We start from the raw sequence: 24,792 nt of genomic DNA, 5'->3' as shown, positions 1-24,792 counted from the left end.
TAGGTTAATGGTAAAAATTTTAATAACAACAATTCAGGTGAATTTTTGTGCCGCTTGGTCTTGGCAAAAAAATTCACCTAAATTGCCGTTATTAAAATTTTTATCATTAACCTACCATCACAGCCATTTCTTGGCTGCCACCTTGGATTTCACATCTTTTTTCACCATAGCCTTTTTGAGGGCCACACCTGTTTTTTACAGCTTGGCTGTTTTGGATTAGATTTCACTTCTTTTTGTATTTGTATACCCCAAAGCCGGCGATAGGCCGACTTTGGGACTTTTTTAACCTGTCTTTTTTTCTTTACTACAGGAAGAAGAAAAGATGAAGCAGATATACTTGAAATATTTATCAGTAAATGTACAAATTATATATATAATACATATGTGAGTGGTTCAAGTAAAATCAAAGAATTAATACCGTATTATAAAACTTATTTTTTAAATACAATTATATAATTTAGTCCGTGAGGAATGTCGTATCAACATAATAACTAATTTTGATAAATCTTGTGCATGGTGAAGTCATAATGATAATGTCATATTGATGACATCATAATGCTAAATTTTAGTCTGCATTTTTTTCAGATTTGTTCAAAAGAAATAAAATTTGGATTTTACTTGAACCTCTCACATATATTTATTACAGAACTCTTCATGGTGGTTTCTTTGTAACTGAACACTCTACAAAGTGACTTCTTCTTGCTGCTCTCTCTACAGGGTGAATTGTTTGTAGCTGAACAATCTACAAGGTAACGTCTTCTAGCTGATCTCTCTACAGGGTGATTTGTTTGTAGCTGAACAATCTACAAGGTAATTTCTTCTAGCTGATCTCTCTACAGGGTGATTTGTTTGTAGCTGAATTCTGTGCAGGTGATTTGTTTGCAGCTGAGCTCTTTACAGAATGGTTTCTTTGTAGCTGAACTCTCTACAAGGTAACTTCTTCTAACTGATCTTTCTACAGGACAATTTGTTTGTGGCTGAATTTTCTACAGGGTAATTTCTTTGCAGCTGAACTCTCTACATGGTGGTTTCTTTGTAACTGAACTCTCTACAAGGTAATTTCTTCTAGCTGATCTCTCTACAGGGAGAGTTGTTTGTAGCTGAACTCTCTACAGGTGATTTGTTTGTAGCTGACCTCTCTACAGGGTGATTTTTTTGTAGCTGAACTTTCTACATACAAAGTGACTTGTTCTAGCTGGTCTCTCTAAAGGATGACTCGTTTCTAGCTGATCTCTCTGCAGGGTGACTTGTTTCTAGCTGAACTCTACTGGGTGATCTGTTCATAGCTGAACTCTCTACAGGATGATTTGTTTACAGCTGAAAAATCTACATGGTGGTTTCTTTGCAGCTGAATTCTCTACAAGATGACTTCTTCTAGCTGAACTCTCTATAGGGCGATCTTCTCGTAGCTGAACTCTCTGCAGGGTGATTCGTTTGCAGCTGAACTTTTTACATGATGATTTGTTCATAGCTGAACACTCTACAAGGTAACCTCTTTTAGCTGATCTTTTTACAGGATAACTTGTTTCTAGCTGAACTCTCTACAGGGTGATTTGTTGGTAGCTAAACTCTCTACAATTCGATTTGTTTGCAGCTGAACTCTCTACATGGTGGTTTCTTTGTAGCTGAACTCTCTACAAGGTAGCTTCTTCTAGCTGATCTCTCTACAGGATGACTTGTTTCTAGCTGAACTCTCTACAGGGTGATCTTTTCGTAGCTGAACTCACTACAGGGTGATTTATTTGCAGCTGAACTCTCTGCATGATGGTTTGTTTGTAGCTGAACTCTCTACAAGGTAACTTCTTCTAGTTGATTTCTCTACAGGGTGACTTGTTTCTAGTTGATCTCTCTACAGGGTGATTTGTTTGTAGCTGAACTTTGTACAGTATGATTTGTTTGCAGCTGAACTTTCTACATGGTTGTTTCTTTGTAGCTGAACTCTCTACAAAGTAACTTCTTCTAGTTGATCTCCCTACAGGATGACTTGTTTCTAACTGAACTCTCGACAGGATGATCTGTTTATAGCTGAATTCTCTACATGGTAGTTTCTTTGTAGCTAAACTCTTTACAAGGTGACTTCTTCTAGCTGATCTCTCTACAGGGTGATTTGTTTGTAGCTGAACTATCTGCAGGGTGATTTGAACTTTCTACACGGTGATGTTTTCTAGTTGATCTCTCTACTCAGTCAGGATGATTTGTTTCTAGCTGAACTCTCTATAGTGTGATCTGTTAAGTTTCTACCTGATCTCTCTATAGAGTTATATCTTATTTGTATAGCTGAACTCTTTTACATGGTGGTTTTTTGATTGGTTGCTGAACTCTCTCTCCACGGTGACTTGTTTGTACTAAAGAGTGACTTGTTTGTAGCTGAACTCTCTACAGAGTGACTTACTTGTTGCTGAACATTGCATAAAGTAACTTGTTTGTAGCTGATCTAGATGAACTCTCTACTAGGTAGCTTTTTTGTAGCTGAACCCTTTATGCAGTGACTTGTTTGTAGCTGAATTCTCTACAGACTGACTTGTTGTAGCTGAACTCTCTACAAGGTGACTTGTTTATAGTTGAATTCTCTTCAGTGTGACTTATAATGTTCTGAATCTCTACAGCAACATATTTGTAGCTGAACTCTCTACAAGATGACTTGCTTGTAGCTGAATTGTCTATAAGATTAACTGTTTGTAGCTGAACTCCCTACAGAATAACTTGCAATGCCATACAATTCTATAATGGAGTAAGTTATAAACGTAGCTGAATGCTTTATTAGGGTGACTGTTCTATTAGAGTATCTCGATCTCGCATATGCTACAGGTAGTTGGCTTTGGAATCATAACTCAATGGTTTGTAATCCGATTCTTCTGTACTACTGCAAGGACTTTCTATGATAATTATTCCAGCTACACACCGATTTTCAGCTCACTGTTCTAAGCGGTTTGCCTGGTAGGCGTGAAATCTAATAGTTTTTTTTATTCATAAAAGTCGATCGCGTAATTGTGACATAGGTTGGGTTTTGTGTCATATCTCGATGGCCTTTAACTGGATTCCTTTCAAACCACAAAAAGGCACTCCTACGATAGTTGCTCCATCTACATATCAATTTTCAGCTCATTCCTTCAAGCGGTTTACCCTGTGGGTGTGACAGACCTTCGACCTCATTTTACGCAAATAATCGGTCATAACTCCGTGAATGTTCATCGGATTCGTACCAAACTTGGTACTGAGATTCGCCTTAATGAGCCTTTAAGTGTGCCAAATTTCAGTCCGATCCAAGCACGCATTCGTGTTTTAATGCGGATTTTGCAAAGTGTGCGAAAAGAAGTATATAGAAGAAGAAAAAAACGAAACCCCCCCCTATAACTTTGGCCGCTCGTATCTCGGAAATGGCTGGAGCGATTTTCTTTAGGTTGTTTTGTAGTTAAGGTAGCTAGTTTTGTAGTTAAAGTACTTAGTTTGGTAGTTAAGCTAGTTAGAATTTTGTATTTAATATATCTAATCTTTGTTTCATCTCCATTTTCTTCACATTTGGTATGTGGACTCCCCTACCTAGCCGGCACTTCTGTAGCAACTTTGGTTTCAATAGGATAAGGAATCACGGAGCTACAAAGGTGTGAAAATCGCGTTTACTTTCTTCCTGTAAATATACTCACGCTGTGGTGTGCCGGTTTCTTGGGCCGCACGACACACTACCGTGTGTCTTGATCTATAGGCATGCAGTATATGAAATATCTACAGGCAGAAAATATTATGAATTTTATGTGGAAATGTCTCCAAATTGCAGTATTTTAGCATCTATTTTTCAAAACTTTCCTGGAGGGGGGCATGCCCCCAAACCCCCTAGTTCCAGCATGCTTCGCATGCTGAGAAGTGTGCTTTGCACACCTCTACCCAAGAGATTAGTACCTTGAGTTAGCCCCCCTTTTATAAATCCCAGATCCGCTTCTGTATACGTTTGCCCAGAACCATGCACTTTTTCCGTCCTCATCAGCAGCAGGTTCACGAGGAAACACTCGGAAACTTCAGCTATCACCGGTGCCACATTCTTCCAGAATTACGTACGCAATTAGTTGTATGGGCTCCTTATGGGGATTTTTATTTCCCAACCTTTGATTTGCTGTATGATTATGATTACTGAAAACACAGTTACAAACTGATATGTTCAGGTAAGGAAAAAACATTACAAATCACATAGATGAGAGTCAATTATAATTTATCTAAAAATACTTGTAGAGATTGGGATTCTATTATGTCAGTTGGTAAATTGTTCCAATCGCGGATAGATTTGGGGTAATAGCTGAATTTATAATGATCTGTTCTAGCAAACGGAATCTCAAAATGGAAGGGGTGGTGGTGGCGGGTGGGATATGTGGTATTGGTGAAATAATTTGGGACTGTTAAGACTGATGAGGAGTAAACAATGTTGTAGAATACTTTTAATCTAGTCACGTATCGTCGGTGTTGAAGTGATGGCCATTGTAGATCTGCTAACATAGATGTAACACTACTGTTATATCGGTAGTCTGACTTGACCCAACGAGCAGCACGTCGTTGTACCATTTCTATACTTTGTATCTCCTTCTGCAAGTAGGGGTCCCATACTGCCGATCCATACTCCAACAGTGATCTCACTATACTGGTGTAGGCTAAACATTTAGTTTCTGCAGAACATCTATAAAGGTTACGTTTAACAAAGTTTAGCATCCTTGTTGCTTTAGAGATAACTTGATTGATATGAGGTGTAAATGACATTTTTGAGTCTAAGAGAATTCCTAAATAAGGGTGTTGGGTAACTCGCTGCAAAAAGTAATTTCTGATAGTATTATAATAGTTGAAAGTAGAGGAGGATGTTAGTCTACTACAGGTAAGTACCACACACTTGGAAGTGTTTAATTCCATTAACCAAGTTTCAGTCCACTTTAATATAATGTTGAGGTCATGTTGTAATAATAATTGATCTTGCTGACTATTGATAGTTCGATATAATATGCAATCATCTGCAAAAAGTTTCAAATGGGATGAGATGCCACACTTGATGTCATTAATGTAGAGCAAAAACATCAATGGGCCAAGAACAGTTCCTTGGGGAACACCTGACTGAACTTGCACAAAATTTGAATCATGTCCATTCACAACAACACGCTGTGTTCGCTGAGTCAGCCAAATCTTTATCCAGTCATAAGTTGTACCTTGAATCCCATAGTGAGAAAGCTTGTTTAAATAAATACTGCATGCATGGATTTTAATCCAGTATAGGCGTCATGAGATGCAGAAGAAGAGGGAGTATGGTGACCGTGTCCGTGAGGTGGAGTTTGCATCTTTTACTCCATTGGTGTTTGCCACAACTGGGGGCATGGGGAAGGAAGCCATCACATTTTATCGCCGGCTTGCTGAGCTCCTTTCCAAACGTAGTGCTTTATCGTACAGTAGTACTTTGGCGTGGATTCGCTGTACCCTGTCTTTCTCCCTGTTGAGGTCAGCGACGATGTGCATCCGTGGAAGCCGCTCCATCTCGTTTAGATCACCAGATGCTTCCCCGGAAATGGGCCTAACAAATGGCCCTAGGGACTTTTAGATGTCCCGCTTTTCAGTTCTTGTCCAGCACGTTTGCCTTTTGTGCTGGGGGTGGTAGGAAAGGGCATTACATCTAGCCCGGGAAAAGAATTGAATCAGGTCTAAATCATAAATCCTTTTTTAAAAAAATAAATAAAAAAAATTTTAATCCAGTAAAGTGCATTACGAAACACGAAGCATTGGCTACCATTAACTGGAACGGCAGCTTGTGAAACGTTTATTGAAGGTGTATAATTTAAGTAGCAAAAATATGTGTGAAAATTGGTAGGTTGGAAATTGCTATTCTAATACAACAAACAGCACTTTTTGACAAATGTGCCGAAATGTACATTTCTTGTAATCAAGATGCAAAATTCTTGTGCCCATGCATTTTTTTGCCAATTATCAGCCAGCACGGATCAAACTAACCTGCACTACTTAGGTATGTGTATTTTCTAGCGTCTGAACAAAGTGAAAGAGCAGGAAAACAAGCTCCCACATGAATGGGGTGTGGTATTGCGTCATGTCATCATGTGACGCAAGGGTATTTATATGTGTGTAATGTGCATTATATTCAATCTATGCCACGTGTACAATGTAAGTAGGTTGGCCCCTCCCTCCCTTATTTTCCTTAACAGATTGTTAGGTAGATGATGATAAATTGGATGGAAAGATTATGGACTTGATTGTGATTGGACATAACTTAATTGTTTTTAAATTGTCACGTGTTTTATGCATACATTGGGGTGGTGCTTTTTGGGTTTTTCCCTGGTGGTTTTTTTTTAAAAAGAAAGAAAAGGCCGCCAGGTTTTTCCTAGAGTAGTCTTGGGCTGGACTGCTCTGAATTTTTTTGTTAGTTTATTATGAATTTGCAAGCCCCCACCTCAATTTTTTATTCAAAGTTTTTATTGTATAGTAGGATTTGTCAATTGTGTGTGAGATGTAATCAGTTGTTAATAATAACAGCCAACCCTCAGTGGTGGCACAACCCTATCTAATCAGTTGTTAATAATGACAGCCGACCCCCAGTGGTGGCACAACCAAGTTAATCATATGGTAGCTGCATGTGTTGGGGTGTAAGGATATAAGTGTTGTGGGAGCTGTTATACTACTTTCTTCCTTGCTCCTGACAACGTGGTTTCATTTTCTTAAGAAACTTGAGGCGAAGTAAACTCATGTCCCAATGGCATGCGTACATTTTCTGCCCCGCGGAAGCGACTGTGACGTCAGGTGTCACCGCTCTATTGCGTTAATGCATATCCGTTCACGTGGGTTTGTCCCCTCTTTGAAAGGGCTATTACTTCGTATTCCGGTTATATTGTGTGCTGTTGTCAGAGAAAGACTGAAAGAAGAAATGGCGTTTATTAATCCTGGTATCGCTATCCTGAAGACCTGGTACGGAATAATGGAAATAGCATTGCGTGGAGCATGCGCGGTATGCTAAATTTAATCATAGATAATAGAGTAAAGGGATAGGAAACGCAATAACGTGACGTCACAAAATACGTACATTTCTATTGGAATTCCGTGTAGTACGTCACGAACATACTCGTTACGCTTGCTGCGCTTGTATCAAAGAGAAACAAATTGTTGTAACGACAGAATTTTGTAACCAACGACTGTGAAACTTCGCTACAGTGAACTCAAGTAAGTAATCGAGGGAAATAGGATGGTACCAACCCTCAAGGAAGTTATACGCAAAATTAAAGGAGATTGAAAGTGAAAAAAACGGCCCAAAAATTACTTTAAACCACTTTACTTTCTTCGTAAATATATTCTATCCTTTTAACTGTGATAAACCTATTCCTTACCATTTAACAGAGGGAACCAGAGGAAATATCGGAGCAAAACAGGAACTGTTGCTTGAAGAAACGACTAAGTATCTTCCATTTTTAACCAAAAGTTTAAACCACCTTGCAGTACAACGCAACGGTAAAAGACTGTGTTGGTGACACGCCTAGCTTACCACAAGATTCTAAAGTGGAACCGGCTATAAAAGAAGCGGTATGGACGAGGCATGAAGGTACGATGAGCGAAAGTGTGACAGCGTGTAACAATCACGGTTAATGCGATACGCTTTGTTACAAAATCTACGGTCTGAATTCTCTCGCCAAAATCTCTCACATAGGCCTAAATACTTACTGTAGTCTGTTGGATTACTATTTACGCTGTTTAGAACACTAATTCTCACAAAACTGTCTTGTCCTTTCAAGTCACGCGTAACGGAAATCAAACCGGAAATCGCTTGCGTTTCCTATCCCTTTACTCTATTATCTATGATTTAATGTAGCTGACTATAAGTGGCCGGTCAAACCAATGATTCACAGGCGTCTCCGTATGCTTGCTTGAAGTGCCACAAAATTTTCATTACTATATATATAATATTTGTGGCTAGTGGATTTGCAGCTATTAGGTTTGCTTACAAAACAGCCTAAAATAATTGAAACTGGAATCTAGTTGGTTTGGCCTAATTTAATGTCTAATGTTTAATGATAAGCTGGTAGCTAACTGCATCAATTCTATGAACTGTTTTTTAAGCAGTGCCCTACAATTTAAAACATAGCTATATATAACTAACAACCAAGTACCAGAAGCTAAAAACAAATTAGCAATACAGTATCAAGAGTATATAATTATAGTGATTGATGAATGTTTTAGGTGTCTTACACTCTGGTAGTACTGATTTTGTCATATGCATTGCAGAGTGTATATTGTAATTGTATAGTTTATGGTTTCCATCAATTAAGCGCATGCTTAAATTGATATGCATACAGCATTTTATATACTGTTTTATGGGGCTTCACATATATAAAATAATACTTCATTTTATATATGTGAAGCCCCATAAAACAATTTTCCCCTGCAAGCTGAAGTATTCACGGTATGGTAATGATAACTAATTTAATACACGTTGCGCAAAATCCGGTGTCTTTAAAATGTATTGAAACCTAAGGACCTTTACACTTCACGGGAGCCCAAACCATACCGTTTATTCTTATTATAAGAACGTACTTTTTAAATTTATTTTTATTCATTTATTATTAATGAACGTACTTTTATAGCAGCTACTGCACCACACAATGACGTGAAAATTGGAAAGATACGCTGTGTTGTGATCGGGAAATCAGTGATCTTGTGTCAAATGGTAGTGATATCTTAAGTTTTAAAGGCTGCATCTTTCCTAAAACGAGGTATTTTTACTCTTATAAGTATTGAGGAGCGTTAGGCAACACAACATGGCCACTAAACCTACTGTAACGGGTGAAATAATCGCCTAGTATTGGTAGAATCACAGCGATGAAAGATCGCCTATTTCTGCGATAAAATTTTGCATAGCGATGTTCCCAGTCTTGTAGAAACGTAGTAACAAAGTTATCTCACTAAGTAGATTTTCTAGGTGCTAAAAACAAAGTCACTAGAGTCTTCTTGCATGCTAAAGTCGCTCTACAACACAGCGAATCTTCACAAACTATATACCATCGTGATGCTAACAACCTGAAGATTACAGTTTCGTTTTCATAATAAGAATAAACGGTATAGTTTAGGCTCCCGTGAACTCGCCCCATAGGCTTCAATACATTTTAAAGGACACCGGATGTTGCGCAATCGCAATTATTAACCACCGCATTCCTTAGCCCTTGTGTGAAAGTGGGTTATTCTGTGATGCAGATTTTCAGAAGCTTCTGGAGCTACACTATTAATTTATCCTTGTTGAATAGTGTTGTGATCTATAGTTAATATGCAGCGATATTGATGACTTACTGTATCAATTATGACATCATTACTGTGCAAGTTGTCTTGAGCTCTTTTGTGAGCTAGGTAGGCACTTTGTGGTGAAGTTTTAAAATGATTTCTGGCCTTGTAGCTATTCGCAAGCACTGTATTGCTTCACCATCTAACTAACCTAGTAGAATTTCATCCTAAACATATATTTTAATTTTGCTTGCCATATCAGTCTTTATTCGAGTTCAGTCTAGTGTTTAGACTCTAACACCACCCAATACTTAGCTACCTATGCAGGGGATGATGTTGTTAAACATTAATGTAATCAATGTGGAATAACGGAATAAAATATAGTTTCTTTGTTGGGATAAATTAATGTAGTATTTTAAGTTTTCAGTCACTAAATTAATTATGTACCGAGAGACAATGCACTCTTACAGTGCATTAACTTGCCTAAGGGTGCAAGGACACATAGTATGTACACGGTTTATATGTTCATTGGTAGTTCATACAAACTACACTGAAGACTAGTATCTGTGCAAAGGACATCAAGTTTGCTCTGAACAGCTATCTGCTATATGAAAGAGTTACTAAGAAGGGGTAAATGGAGCAATTTCCCCTATTTGGGGCCCAGTTAAAATGTAGGGCTCTACTTTTATTTTCTGCCCCTTGTCCCTGTTGGCCCTACCAGTGTCTTCTCAGATAGATTTGATAAAATAAATATGCTTAGTTGACTTTACAAACCACACTGGCAGAACACACTGGCAGAGCTATCAGGTGGAACAGATAGAAATTTCTCAATTAGTGTAACTTCTAGTTGTATAATTTGTGATTAGTTTTGTAATTAAGTAATTATTAATCTGGTTCAATAATCAGTATCGACTCTGATATTGGCTACTAGCTGATTAATCAAACCAAAGCTGAGATATACACTGCACTGTGTAGTACAATGATGTGGGGGATGCTAGACAATGAGCCTCAAGTCCATGTAGGGCATATTCACTGCTACTCAGTGGTTTATTGCATCATCACCTTCAAGCTGTTTATTTTCAAGGGAAGCCATGATGAGTCTAAGCCAAAAGAGTCAAAGCAGTGAACTAAGTAACCATATATTTTGTAAACCCTCAGTGCTGTAGAGGACCAGAAACAGAGCTATGTTGAAATCATTCTTTTAATTACCCTACCAGAATTGCTGACACTCTATGACTGCATATTAACTGTTAGTGCCTGTTAACATAACCAAGCACAGCCCAGGAAAATACTGCTCTCTTTATAAGGACATTTTTCATTAACAAAAAATAGAACACAGTTATATCCTGAGTGTTATGCTCCTTTGTGCTTTGCGGTGCTTATGAGCTCCTTCCTTTACACACAAATTGAACCTCAACCCTTTGCCATTCATCCCCCCAAGGACAGTCAGTGTTGTTTGTATGGATTTGCAGATTCTAGAGTAGAGGTGTACCGATAATCGGATCGGCTACAATATCGGCCACCGATATGGCATTTTTTACCAATATCCGTATCGGTACAGAACAGCAGGAGGACCGATATCGCTACCGATATTTATACAGTAGCAATGGTTTGTACATAAGCGGATTGTGCATTGGTTTTCTACGTTATTCATGTGGTTCATTAGTGCCAGTGGCTTATTGTTCACTCTGCAACAAGCGCTACGCTACGAGAAGCCATATAAATGCACACGATTCTAGTGTTCAGTCTTTACAAATGAAGCAGTTATAGAGTACCTTTGTAATAAAAGAAGGGTCACAGGATAACCAAGGAAACTTGCTGTATCAGCTTCCTCACAAGCCATTAGAATGCGGAGTAATGCAGAAATATCCGTTACTTTTAGGCTTCATGGGAGTATACATAAAAATATTTGTGGGTGCCTAATTGTCTGGATTGCACAACAGAAACTCAAGCTGTATACCACCACAGGTACAGTATAGCAATGAATACATGCACATGTTGTACATAGGATAGGTAATTGTACATTTTCGTGTACTTAAAAAATATCGGATCGACTATCGGTTATCGGCTTCTTTGGTTGCATCAATATCGGATATCGGTACATGCCAAAAACCCATATCGGTACACCTCTATTCTAGAGTGCATTTCCTTAACTACCATTCCATTCCACATTCCATGTCCCTTATACAGTGCATAGCTTAGTTATATGCAGGATACCCCCACTGTACCACAATGGTTATGTGGCACTGAGTGTGTAAACTACTCAATTAGCAAGCTAAAATTCATCATTGTGATGTAAGCCACTAGAATGCACACTTTGTTTACTTACTTACTTTTAAGGTAATATATATACAGAATTGGTAGCCATACAAAAATAGCCCATGCGTGGTTACCATACATACATTAGTCTTGGTAGTGAATCGCACGGTCAAGAAACTACAAAGCACACACCCACAATAAAAGACACATGGCCACTACTGAGTTTTATGTGTATAGGGACAGTTTTGTAAGACTAGCCCAGGATTATGCAACATCTCTCAATCTTTTTTAAATGTTAAAAAATATATTAGTAATGACTTTTTTAAAAGAATTAAATTAATAATCAGTATAACATCTCTCAATAGATTTGTATTGCATTACATAATAAAAATCCTTAGACTCTATTTAGACTGTTTTGGGAGTGTAATAAATCTCATATACTCCACCTTGTTTTCTAATATACTCCACGCCTTCAGACGCAATATAACATATGCTCAAAAATTAGGCTTATCCAATCGCTATGCATTGTTCATGTGCAGTGATTTAACAAGCACGATTATTTTGTCATGTGAGGACGCACAGTTGCCATGGCGCTAGTATTATCGCAAGAAAACCAGCTGCTTTTGCCAAGCCTACAGCAGAAACAGCCATGGATGAGGTAAGTAATGTGAGTGTAATGTGAAACTCTCAGGCCCTTAGTAGCGCCCTCGCTTTGTTTGTGCGCTACAGCCCAGGCCTCCGAGTTTATAAATTTCATAGACTCCACATTGTGCCCGTATAACTATCATTTAATTGTCATTTTCTTACGATCCCTTTAAAATAAACAAACAAGCATAGCTATTTATAGACATATTTCACTTCATTTATATACGCCTACCATCAATGTATACCCGTGATTGTACAGTCCATGTAGCACAGACATTATCTACCATATAGTGGGTTACATTCAAAGCAGAAGATTTTGCAAAATCTGAATTTTGAAGCTTTTAATTTCGAAGAGTGCATATTTTAATGTCCGGATAGATTTCAAATAAATGGAAATCTGTATCTCTAAGTATGAAGATACATGGATGTTTGCAAAAGACTGACTTACTGATGGAATAATCTCCACCCCTGTGCACTGCAGAGAATTAAGACTAGGTAGGGTTTCCAACTCAAAATGAGAAGGTGCTTCCTTTTTTGTTTCTGGAGATTCTGACCTTTAAGATAAAACAAACAAGTGCCAATTTAATATTGGATTGCTTGTAACATTGGGTATCAGCATAAGCAGTTTAACACACAAAAACATAAAAAGTGCATGGTGATGTGACCAAAAATTCCATAATAGTTACACTAGACAGCTTAATTGAAAAATGATTGCAGTTTAGGATGATCTATATGTAACAGTTGGTATATTTCTTACCTTATTAAAGACTTCTACATCTTGCAGTGCTATAGCACATCCTGTAATGGGATTGTTGGCCATGTGACCACTTTTTGGGTATTTACAGTTAAAACTGCACTGATATTGAAGGCAATAGACAGTTTAATAATATATTGGCACTTGTTTGTGTTATCATATGGTCAGTCTGTGTAAAAATCATCAGAAACAACTAAAAGGCTGAGGTATCATCCTATTTTGCAGTGGAAATCCTATATGAAGGGATTTTTAGTCATGTGATCATGCACTTTTTGGATATATACATATGCTAAAATTATGCTAATATTGAATGCTGCAAAAAATCCAATAACACCTGTTTGCTTTACCGTAAAGGTAAATCTGTGTGAAAATCTCTAGAAAAAAACAAAATGAAGCACCTTCCTATTTTGAATGGAAACCCTAGACTAGGAAAGTGGAGTAAATTTACTGGCTGATCGTGGTTAGGCATAGATTTTAGAGCAGACAGCATCAATTCCCATTCTGAATCTCCAGTTTTCTGGTTATTGACACAGTATTGTTACAGTTCTCGACGAATGCACAAATAAATTGCTGAAAGTTGATTGTTACTTTCACCTGTGGGAATTATTTTTGAAGACGTGGGAATTTATCTTCGAAGAGAAGGGCCTCTTTGAAGATAAAACCCTTCAAAAATTAGCAAGTAAATTTATCTATGTCTATAATATTTATTGGGAAATTATTGCAGTCTTTAATTGTTCTAGGATAAAAACTATAATGTTAATGGTGGCTTGTGGCAGGATGAAGTGATTCAAATTGGGATGCGGCCGGCATAATTTAGGGCATAATAGGATGTGGCTAGCATTTTGAGTTGATTAAAAAGCTGCATAATTTCATTAAAAAGATCAAGATATTCTAATAATAGAACAGTCAGAAACTCAAATAGAACAGTCATTGAATATTATTTACTCTAATAAAGCAGTCACATTGAAATGAAATACTCTAATACAACAACCACCTAAATAATTCAATACCATTAAAAAGCTTAAACGTCAATGAAAATGGTCTGATACAGCAATAAACTGGCATTATTAGCCAATTATGGTGGCATAATTTTGGGAATAATTGACAATTCTCAAATGCATAATAGGTGATTTTTTGAGCAGCACAATGTTCAATTTTTGGAGCATAATAGCCTCATGCCTAGATTCAAATGGTGTTGTGTGTGAAATTGGGTTCTTGGTAATGTGAAGGGATGATGATTGGTAGTGTATTGTTAATTATTTTGTGACCCTGATGATTGATGATGCTGTTGTAATGTGGGTATATTAAGAGAGGATAATAATGATGTAACACTGGTAGTTCTAGAGTATTTAGATAAAATCCATCGTGCAGCTCTTCTTTGTAACTTATAATATGGATTGTCAAACTGAGAATGCAGAATACATGAAAACTTCTGGTAGTCTTCAAACAAGCTGAACAGCTTTGTTACATAGCAATACCCACCTCAGTGACAAGAAGTCACTCATATTGTGGCTTTCATGTTAATAAATATGCATACCATATTAATTGGTTAATGCGGCATCTTTAATAGTAGCCACATTTGAATAATAGCCACACTGTTCCCTTACAGATAGAGCATAAATGCCACCCTTGGATAAATTCCACTGCCCTTGGATAAATTCCATGGCTATTATTTGAATCCAGTAGTCTATGAATGTTATCTACTTGTCAGAAAAGTGAAGTAGTTTGGAGGCCATACCTTTAATTTGCTGTTCACTCTTGAGTCCTTTTTTAGTGCACATCATGCTAATCATAATAATTATATAAAGCTGAAAAGCTGTCTATCTATCTGTCTGCTTTGTGATGCCAGTAACTTACCAAACAAAGCACGTATCAACATGGGACTTTAACAAAAGTAAGTGCTCATCATCTGGCAACTCCAAGATTGCTGTTACAAATCACTATGTGCTTCCACTCGTTCTCTATACAGCATTGAAGGAATCGGGTAGAGGAATATTTGGGCTACATTCCTGTCAGCTGCATTCCATTACTAACTACACGATAAACAGCTCAGCTGATATAGCACCTCCCTGAAATTATTGTGGTCATTGGCAGTGTAGGCTGAGGGTTTGAATTCAGCCACAGGTACAAAAATTAGTACATTGAACTGTTAACCCAAAGGTCCAGGGTTCAATTTTTGCCCATGACATATGATAATTTTTTTTTTCTTCTCAGTGCCACCTTTTCATGGCACACTTTTTCATATGTGAGCTATTGACAGCGCTTACTCAACAATCTGTGCATGTATCGACATGATTCATATGCAAAATGAAAGACCCACCATCTGGATATATTGCAAAGTTTATTGCAAGCTTCTACATGCATTCTTTCATATGCTACAGCACGTTGAGGGCCATGATGTAGAGAAACCTTCTGGTTTTGTCTACCTTTTTGGTGCATACTTTTTCTAACTTAACTTTTTTTTGCTTATAGTAAGTTCATAGCACCTGGTATTGCTTCACAGCATATGGACTGTTGGAAAAGTATATAGTAGCATGTTAGATAGGTATAGGGCAGGCATGGGCAAGCTAATTGGGTGCATGTTGTTTTGTCTGTGTGTTTGTCCGTGTGTTCTATTAGAGTAAGTGCCACCTCTTTAGTAACTTCAATTCTGTATGACATTAACTGCTTGCCTAATTATAAAAATAAGAAACCTGAGGTCAGGAAGTGTTAAGCTAATCCTTTACTTGTAATACAATATATATATAGACCATGCTACAGTTTCTATGTGATAGGACACGTACTACTAGCACTAAATAGTTTGGACATGTGTTGACAATATGCTTTAGCTTACATGGTTCTGCTGTTTAGTTAATGTGGATGTTCACATCTGTTTACTATTAGGCTTGCATAATATAGAACAAAAATCAAGTAAAAATGTAGAAATGTTTGCGCATGTAGGGCAGGTACCAATGAAGGTACTCTTCTTCTGTCCATGTGTACCAGTCAGCTGCCCACTTCAGTCCTGGCAACCAATCTCCAAATCGCAGTAGGGGGTCATCTCCTGTGTAAGGATCTACTGGTGGGGCTTTTTCCTTGCAGTGGTGTATTGGTCATGGCCCAGGTTGACTAGCTTGTTTAGTGCTTGTAGAAACAGGAACGGAGTTTCTTGACAGCTGGTGTAGTGCAGCAATTTCTTCATCTTTTACTGACAACATTTCATCAAATTCCTTACTCCCCAGGAAAGTAGGTATACTGCAACTTTTATTTGTGCTATATGAAATAACAATTATGGATTCTTGATAATTGATGACTATGTGTTTAGTTATCAGGTTGCGTATAGGTATTAGTATAGATAGTAATGGAGCACTATTTTTGCTGTGGTACAGGATGAGGGAAAGTAAAATTATTACATCTACAGTTACGCCATAGAATTTTTTTTAAATGATTAAACACTTACTAATTTAAGTAACAGACAAAACTGTTATACTAGCTGATATCTTCAACTAACCACAATGTGTTACTGTTAATGTTATCTAATCAAAAACAGCCAAGCTGTAAAAAAAGGAGTGCGGCCCTTGAAAAGGCTATGGTGAAAAAAGATGTGAAATCCAAGGTGGCGGCCAAGAAATGGCTGTGATGGTAAGTTAATGGTAAAAATTGTAATAACGACAATTCAGGTGAATTTGGTGCCGCTTGGTCAATTGGCACAAAATTCACCAGAATTGTCGTTATTAAAATTTTTACCATTAACCTACCATCACTAGGCCTGAGCCTATTATGCTTTTGAAATTGCCTATTATGCTTTTGAGCATTGCTCCAAAATTTCCCCTATTATGCTCCAATTATGCTCAGTTGTGTACCACTATGCTCCAAATATGCTCATATAAAATTGTGTCTTGAATGCTCATTAGAGTACCTAATGCATCTGTGAACGTTCTATTAGGATATTTCATTATGCGGTGACTGTTCTATTAGAGTATATCGATCTTCAACTAATCTTTTCTTCACAACGTAGCTGTAAATCTGATTTTTACCATGTTTGCACACTATCCCATTCTGCATCAGGCAGAATTTCAGCTTCTCAAATAACCAATGCACAAAAATTTTTCCTAATATGCTGGCATTATGCTGATGCTTTTGGCTTCCTATTATGCCCCAAATTATGCTGACATAATCGGCGCAGGCCTAACCATCACAGCCATTTCTTGGCCGCCACCTTGGATATCACATCTTTTTTCCCCATAGCCTTTTCAAGGGCTGCACTCCTGTTTTTTACTGCTTGACTGTTTTTGATTAGATTTCACTTCTTTTTGTATTTGTATACCCCAAAGCCGGCCTATGGCCAGCTTTGGGACTTTTTAACCTATATATTTTTCTTTACCACAGGAAAAAGAAAAAGATGAAGCAGATTTTATAAATACTTTAACTCATTCTGATTTTATCAGTAAATAAATGTACAAATTATATATATAATGCATATATCAAGAGTTCATTATATGTGACTGGATTTGCAAAAAGGTACTTTTTTCACACACAGAATTTGACCAATTTTTTTAACTTTAAAGTTTCATAACTTTTGTATCATTGCTTATAATTGCCTGAAATGTTATATGAGTGCAGCTAAAGTATCAGGCTACATTTTGAAACTAAGAACAAGTTAATCAGTGTAAAGAGTCAAGCGTTACATCATTTTGTTTGCTGGCATGTAAAATGTGTGGAAAAGGTACCTTTTCGCAAATCCGGTCACATATTATGAACTCTTGCATATATTTATTACATGTCAATTAATCCCCACAGGATAATTTGCAGCTGATCTCTCTACTGGGTGACTTGAAATGTAGCTGAACTCTCTACAGGGTGATCTGCTTGTATGTAGATGAGCTCTTTACAGGATTCTCTCTACAGGGTGACTTGACTCTAGCTGAACTCTCTGCAGGGCTATCTGTTTGTAGTTGAATTCTCTACAGGGTGATTTGTTTACAGCTGAACTCTCTACAAGGTAACTTCTTCTAGCTGATCTGTCTACAGGGTGACTTGTTTCTAGCTGGTCTCTCTACAGGGAGATTTGTTTGTAGCTGAATTCTCTACAGGGTGATTTGTTTGCTGCTGAACTCTCTACATGGTGGTTGCTTTAATTTGTAGCTGAACTCTCTAAAAGGTGACTTCTTATAGCTGAACTCTCTACAGGGTGATCTTTTCATAGCTGAACTCTCTACAGGATGATTTGTTTGCAGCTGAACTCTCTACATGATGATTTCTTTGTAGCTGAACTCTCTACAGGGTGATTTGTTTGTAGCTGAAATCCCTACAGGTGATTTGTTTGTAGCTGAACTCTCTACAAGGTGATACTTCTAGGTGATCTCTCTATAGGATGACTTGTTTCTAACTGAACTCTCAACAGGGTGATCTGTTCATAGCTGAAATTTCTACTGGGTGATTTGTTTGCAGCTGAACTCTCTACATGGTGGTTTCTTTGTAGCTGAACTCTCTACAATGTGACTTCTTCTAGCTGAACTCTCTACAAGGTGACTTGTTTCTAGCTGATCTCTCTACAGGGTGACTTGTTTCTAGCGGAACTCTCTACAGGTGATTTTTTTGCAGCTGAACTCTCTACATGGTGGTTTCTTTGTAGCTGAACTCTCTACAAGGTAACTTCGTCTAGCTGAGTTCTCTACAGGGTGTTTGTTTGCAGCTGAATTCTCTACGTGGTGGTTTCTTTATAGCTGAACTCTCTACAAGGTGACTTCTTCTAGCTGAACTCTCTACAGGGTGATTTGTTTGTAGCTGAACTCTCTACAGGTGATTTGTTGTAGCTGAACTCTCTACAAGGTGATACTTCTAGGTGATCTCTCTACAGGATGACTTGTTTCTAACTGAACTCTCAACAGGGTGATCTGTTCATAGCTGAACTTTCTACTGGGTGATTTGTTTGCAGCTGAACTCTCTACATGGTGGTTTCTTTGTAGCTGAACTCTCTACAAGGTAATTTCTTCTAGCTGAACTCTCTACAGGGTGACATTTTTCTAGCTGATCTCTCTACAGGGTGACTTGTTTCTAGCTGAACTCTCTACAGGTGATTTGTTTGCAGCTGAACTCTGGTTTCTTTGTAGCTGAACTCTCTACAAGGTAACTTCTTCTAGCTGATCTTTCTACAGGGTGATTTGTTTGTAGCTGAATTCTCTACAGGGTGATTTATTTGCAGCTGAACTCTCTACAAGGTGACTTCTTCTAGCTGAACTCTCTACAGAGTGATTGATTTTTTTTGCAGCTGAACTCTCTACATGGTGGTAGCTTTGTAGCTGAACTCTCTAAAAGGTGACTTATTCTAGTTGAACTCTCTACAGGGTGATCTTTTCATAGCTGAACTCTCTACAGGATGATTTGTTTGCAGCTGAACTCTGGTTTCTTTGTAGCTGAACTCTCTACAAGGTAACTTCTTCTAGCTGATCTTTCTACAGGGTGATTTGTTTGTAGCTGAATTCTCTACAGGGTGATTTATTTGCAGCTGAACTCTCTACAAGGTGACTTCTTCTAGCTGAACTCTCTACAGAGTGATTGATTTTTTTTGCAGCTGAACTCTCTACATGGTGGTAGCTTTGTAGCTGAACTCTCTAAAAGGTGACTTATTCTAGTTGAACTCTCTACAGGGTGATCTTTTCATAGCTGAACTCTCTACAGGATGATTTGTTTGCAGCTGAACTCTCTACAGGGTGATTTGTTTGTAGCTGAACTCCCTACAAGGTAACTTCTTCTAGCTGATCTATCTACAAGGCGATTTGTTTGTAGCTGAGTTCTGTACAGGGTGTTTGTTTGCAGCTGAACTCTCTACATGGTAGTTTCTTTGTAGCTGAACTCTCTACAAGGTGACTTCTTCTAGCTGATCTTTCTACAGGGTGATTTGTTTGTAGCTGAACTATCTACAAGGTAATTTCTTCTAGCTGATCTCTCTACAGGGCGATTTGTTTGTAGCTGAACTCTCTACAAGGTGACTTCTTCTAGCTGATCTTTCTACAGGGTGTTTTGTTTGTAGCTGAACTATCTGCAAGGTAACTTCTTCTAGCTGATCTCTCTACAGGGCGATTTGTTTGTAGCTGAGTTCTCTACAGGGTGTTTGTTTGCAGCTGAACTCTCTACATGGTAGTTTCTTTGTAGCTGAACTCTCTACAAGTTAACTTCGTCTAGCTGAGTTCTCTACAGGGTGTTTGTTTGCAGCTGATCTCTCTACAGGGTGACTTGTTTCTAGCTGAACTCTCCACAGGTGATTTGTTTGCAGCTGAACTCTCTACATGGTGGTTTCTTTGTAACTGAACTCTCTACAAGGTAACTTCTTCTAGCTGATCTTTCTACAGGGTGATTTTTTTGTAGCTGAATTCTCTACAGGGTGATTTATTTGCAGCTGAACTCTCTACAAGGTGACTTTTTCTAGCTGAACTCTCTACAGAGTGATTGATTTTTTTGCAGCTGAACTCTCTACATTGTGGTTTCTTTGTAACTGAACTCTACAGTGTGATTTGTTCGTAGCTGAACTCTCTACAGGGTGATCTGTTCGTAGCTGAACTCCCTACAAGGTAACTTCTTCTAGCCGATCTTTCTACAGGGCGATTTGTTTGTAGCTAAGTTCTCTACAGGATGATTTGTTTGCAGCTGAACTCTCTACATGGTAGTTTCTTTGTAGCTGAACTCTCTACAATGTGACTTCTTCTAGCTGAACTCTCTACAGGGTGACTTGTTTCTAGCTGATCTCTCTACAGGGTGACTTGTTTCTAGCTGAACTCTCTACAGGGGATTTGTTTGCAGCTGAACTCTCTACAAGGTAACTTCTTCTACCTGATCTTTCTACAGGGTGATTTGTTTGTAGCTGATCTCTGTACAGGGTGACTTGTTCCTGCTGAACTCTCTACAGGTGATTTGTTTGCAGCTGAACTCTCTTACATGGTGGTTTCTTTGTAGATGAACTCTCTACAAGGTTACTTGATCTCTCTACAACATGACTTGTTTCAAACTGAACTCTCTACAGTGTGATCTGTTCATAACGGAACTTTCTACTGGGTGATTTGTTTGTAGCTGAACACTTTGCATGATTGTTTCTTTGTAACTGAACTCTCTACAAGGTAACTTCTTCTAGCTGATCTCTCTACAGGGCAATTTGTTTGAGCTGAACTCTCTACATGATGGTTTCTTTGTAGCTGAACTCTCTAGGTACCTTCTTCTGGCTGATCTGACTACAGGGTGACTTGTTTGTAACTGAATTCCCTACAGAATAATTTGCAATGTAATACAATTGAGTAAATTATAAATGCAGCTGAATGCTTTATTAGGGTGACTGTTCTATTAGAGTATCTCGATCTCGCATTTGCTACACGTAGTTGCCTTTCGAATCATAACTCAGTGGTTTGTAATCCAATTCTTCTGTACTACTGCAAGGACTTTCTATGATGATTATTCCAGCTACATACTGATTTTCAGCTCATTGCTCTAAGCGGTTTGCCTGATAGACACGAAAACTAATGGTTTTTTATTCATAAAAATCGATCGCGTAATTTTGACACAGGTCGGGTTTTGTGTCATATCTCCATGGTCTTTATCCCGATTCCTTCCAAACCACGAAAAGGAACTCCTACGATGGTTGCTCCATCTACATAGCAATTTTCAACTGATTCCTCAAAGGAGTTTACCCTGTAGGCGTGACAGACCTTCGACCTTATTTTACGCTAATAATCGGTCATAACTTCGTGAATGTTCATCGGATTCCTACCAAAGTTGGTACACAGATCCGCCTTAATGAGCCCTTTAAGTGTGACAAATTTCAGCCCGATCCGAGGACGCATTCGTGTTTTATGGCGGATTTTGCGAAGTGTGTGAAATGAAGTAGAAGAAAAAAACGAAGAAATTAAAACGAAGATTTGTTCGCTAGTATCTCGGAAATGGCTGGAGCGATTTTCTTCAAATTTGGTGTGTAGACTCCCCTTACTGGCCGGCACCTCTCTAGCAAATTTGGTTCCAATCGGGTAAGGGATCACAGAGCTACATAGGTGTGAAAATTGCGTTTTCTTTCTTCCTGTTAATATACTCACGGGTGGCACGCCGGCTTCTTGGGCCGCACGACACACTACCGTGTGTCTTGATTTTTTTTTTTTTCCCGGGCTTGATGGACTGCCCTTGCCTACCACCCCCAGCACATAAATGGCCTGTGCTGGACAAACCGGGACTTTCTTAGTCCACGGCAAACTGAGACTCTGCCCGAATCAGCTCCACAATTGGGGGAGTCTTAACATAGTGACCGATGGATGAGCGGGCTCCGCGGATGCAGTGTATGGAGGACCGCAAGAGAGAAAAAGATAGACAGCACCTTAACCACCCCATGACAACAGAGTAATCATCGCCCCACTTATTTGAAAGTTGATGAGCCAAGCGTTGATAAAAAACAGAAGCCTCATGAGCCAGACCACCAGAGGCAGACATTACCAGGGGGGTAAAAGAGGCATGCTCCTCCTCCCTAATTCTCTGAGCATACGCGCGTTTCTTAATGTTCTCATGCCTCCGATAACAGGAGGCCAGTGATGAGGACGCATTAGAAGCAGCCAGAGGGTTGAACACCCGCACATCCACAAAACATCTTTCACTTCTTCCACCCCAAAAACCATTCATGGCGATGTCAAGACGGGTACCATCTTGGATATTGGCAGAAGCAGGGTAGTCCTGCTGTGAAACCGGCTGGAGCTCTGGTTCAGCAGCTACCTGAGAGCATACTTCAGTCAACAGGGTAGCAGTTAGATCTCTGATCTCATTGTGTCGGATAGAAGGTAAGCCACCCTTGGGACAGGATAAAGCATGCTCCACTGAAAAGGAAGTCCCACATGCACAGTGAGCAGGAGTCCGCTGAGGAGACCACCCATAACGTAGTGCCACGGCATCATGAAATGCGGACTTATGCAGTGCAAAGCCATGTTCCTGTAGGGGCCGGGTGGTAAGCCAGTTGGAGGCCCCTTTGGCTGAGGCTAGATCTAAAGCGCGTTGAGAGGCCGTGTGTGTGTCTTGATATAGGCCCAAAGTGTACCTACTGAAATTTAAGGGGCCGTGTGTGTGTCTTGATATAGGCCCAAAGTGTACCTACTGAAATTTAAGTATGTGTAGGTTATTACACAAATCCAGGTATCTTCGCTATTTTAGAGACCTGAGGAATGGCACAATAATCACCGAGGACGAAGATACCGTGGATTTGGGCAATAACCAATTTAGACTATGGCTCGTGCGGCTCTGGTCACTGCCAATAATGGCGGCTTCCTGATCGAATTAGTGTTAAACAACTCACTGGCAGGCTTCTTAGATGAATACAATCATCTCTATTATCCAGCAATGTTTTCTTCACACTCTAGTGATGATTTCTGATGGCTGTTGTGACTGGAATCCAGCAAAACACATGACGCACATGACAAACACTTTTGTCACGCGTATATAACCAGTTTACTGTCGTTTGCATCCAGGGGCGGATCTAGGATTTTTTGAAAGGGGGGGCTAAGCTGGACAGGGACATAGGTAACTAGCCATGCAGAAATTAGAAGATACCAAGCCTTCTCACAAGGCCCTAATGGTAAGATTCATGTAGTATCCATGGTTAAAATTAGCTACGTATTTGGAATAATGACTACATTAGTGTGCAAAGCACACTAGCCTAGAGGGGTCTGGGGGCATGTCCTTCAGGAAATTTTGAAAATTAGGCCCTCTAAAGGTAAATCTGAGTGTTTTTAGCAGTTTTTCAGTGGACAATAATGGAATTTCAGTTCATCAAAACACTTACTTTTCCATTAAATCAAGACTGATTGCAATATGCATGAGTAGCTAGCTATATACCATAATGCATCAGCTCCTCTTCAACAGCCTCAACTGTCTATCTTACTGATAAAAATAATGTTGTTGGATCCCATTGGAAGGTTCATGGGTTATGAAGACTAACAAATACCAGCACCATAACCCACAGCATGGGATCATATCAGAAGGTAACTGATACAGATTTTACATTCATAGACAAAAGTGCTACAGCTGCCTTATACAGGGGCGTAGCCAGGATTATTTTGAAGGGGTTCGGATTTAAAGTGGCCGGAATGTCTTAAGGGGAAGACCTGGGTGCTTCCCCTAGACCATGTTTGAACGAAAATGATGCATACACAAAATGTACCCTTAGGCAGTAACATTAAAAGGTGTTTGTGCATCTAACTAACTAAAACCCACACACTGCTGTTTATGCAGCTTATAGAAACTATAAACCAAAACTAACTAATCTTCACTTCCAGACAGCATACTGACAGCCAACTTCAATTTCTTAGCACACGGAACCCCTCCACACCAGGGGCGTAGTTAGCCAGAAGGTGATGGAGGGGCAGACATGCCCCCACGAAACGCTCAAAATCATTCATGATTGCAAAAAAGGCTAATGACCCAATGGTGGGCTAGCCAACATACGGTGTTCTATTATTACAGCTTAAATAACTAGCTACGTAACTATTTCAGTACTGACTGCTTCCAATCGAGGTAGCTATATTCGTCGAGCATCATCGCACGTGCCACAACTGTACTCCAACAAATTCATCCACAGTCCGGTAGAGCTAATACTTTAGTGCAAAAAGAAGTTACTTTACGTTAGCCACAGCCTGTGCTGCAGTCCTAGCACACTGCTGACAGGATGACGTATTCACTCACTTCACTCGGCGAAATTCATATGCCATGTATTGCACAAAATCCCACCTGTCTTGCTAGCAGAACTTGTAAGCTTGACTGATCCACCTGACTGACTGACAAAGTAAAAACAGACTGCACTGCCGTATGTACAAAGGTCCAGTGTGATCGACTCGATAAAATAAACTTGGTACATTTATTTAGCTAACACTTTATCACCTCGTAGGCAGCAGGTTCGTAGC

This window comes from Dysidea avara, chromosome 8 (genome assembly GCF_963678975.1).
Source record: "Dysidea avara chromosome 8, odDysAvar1.4, whole genome shotgun sequence".
Classification (NCBI taxonomy): Eukaryota; Metazoa; Porifera; class Demospongiae; order Dictyoceratida; family Dysideidae; genus Dysidea; species Dysidea avara.
This window is presented reverse-complemented; position numbering follows the sequence as displayed.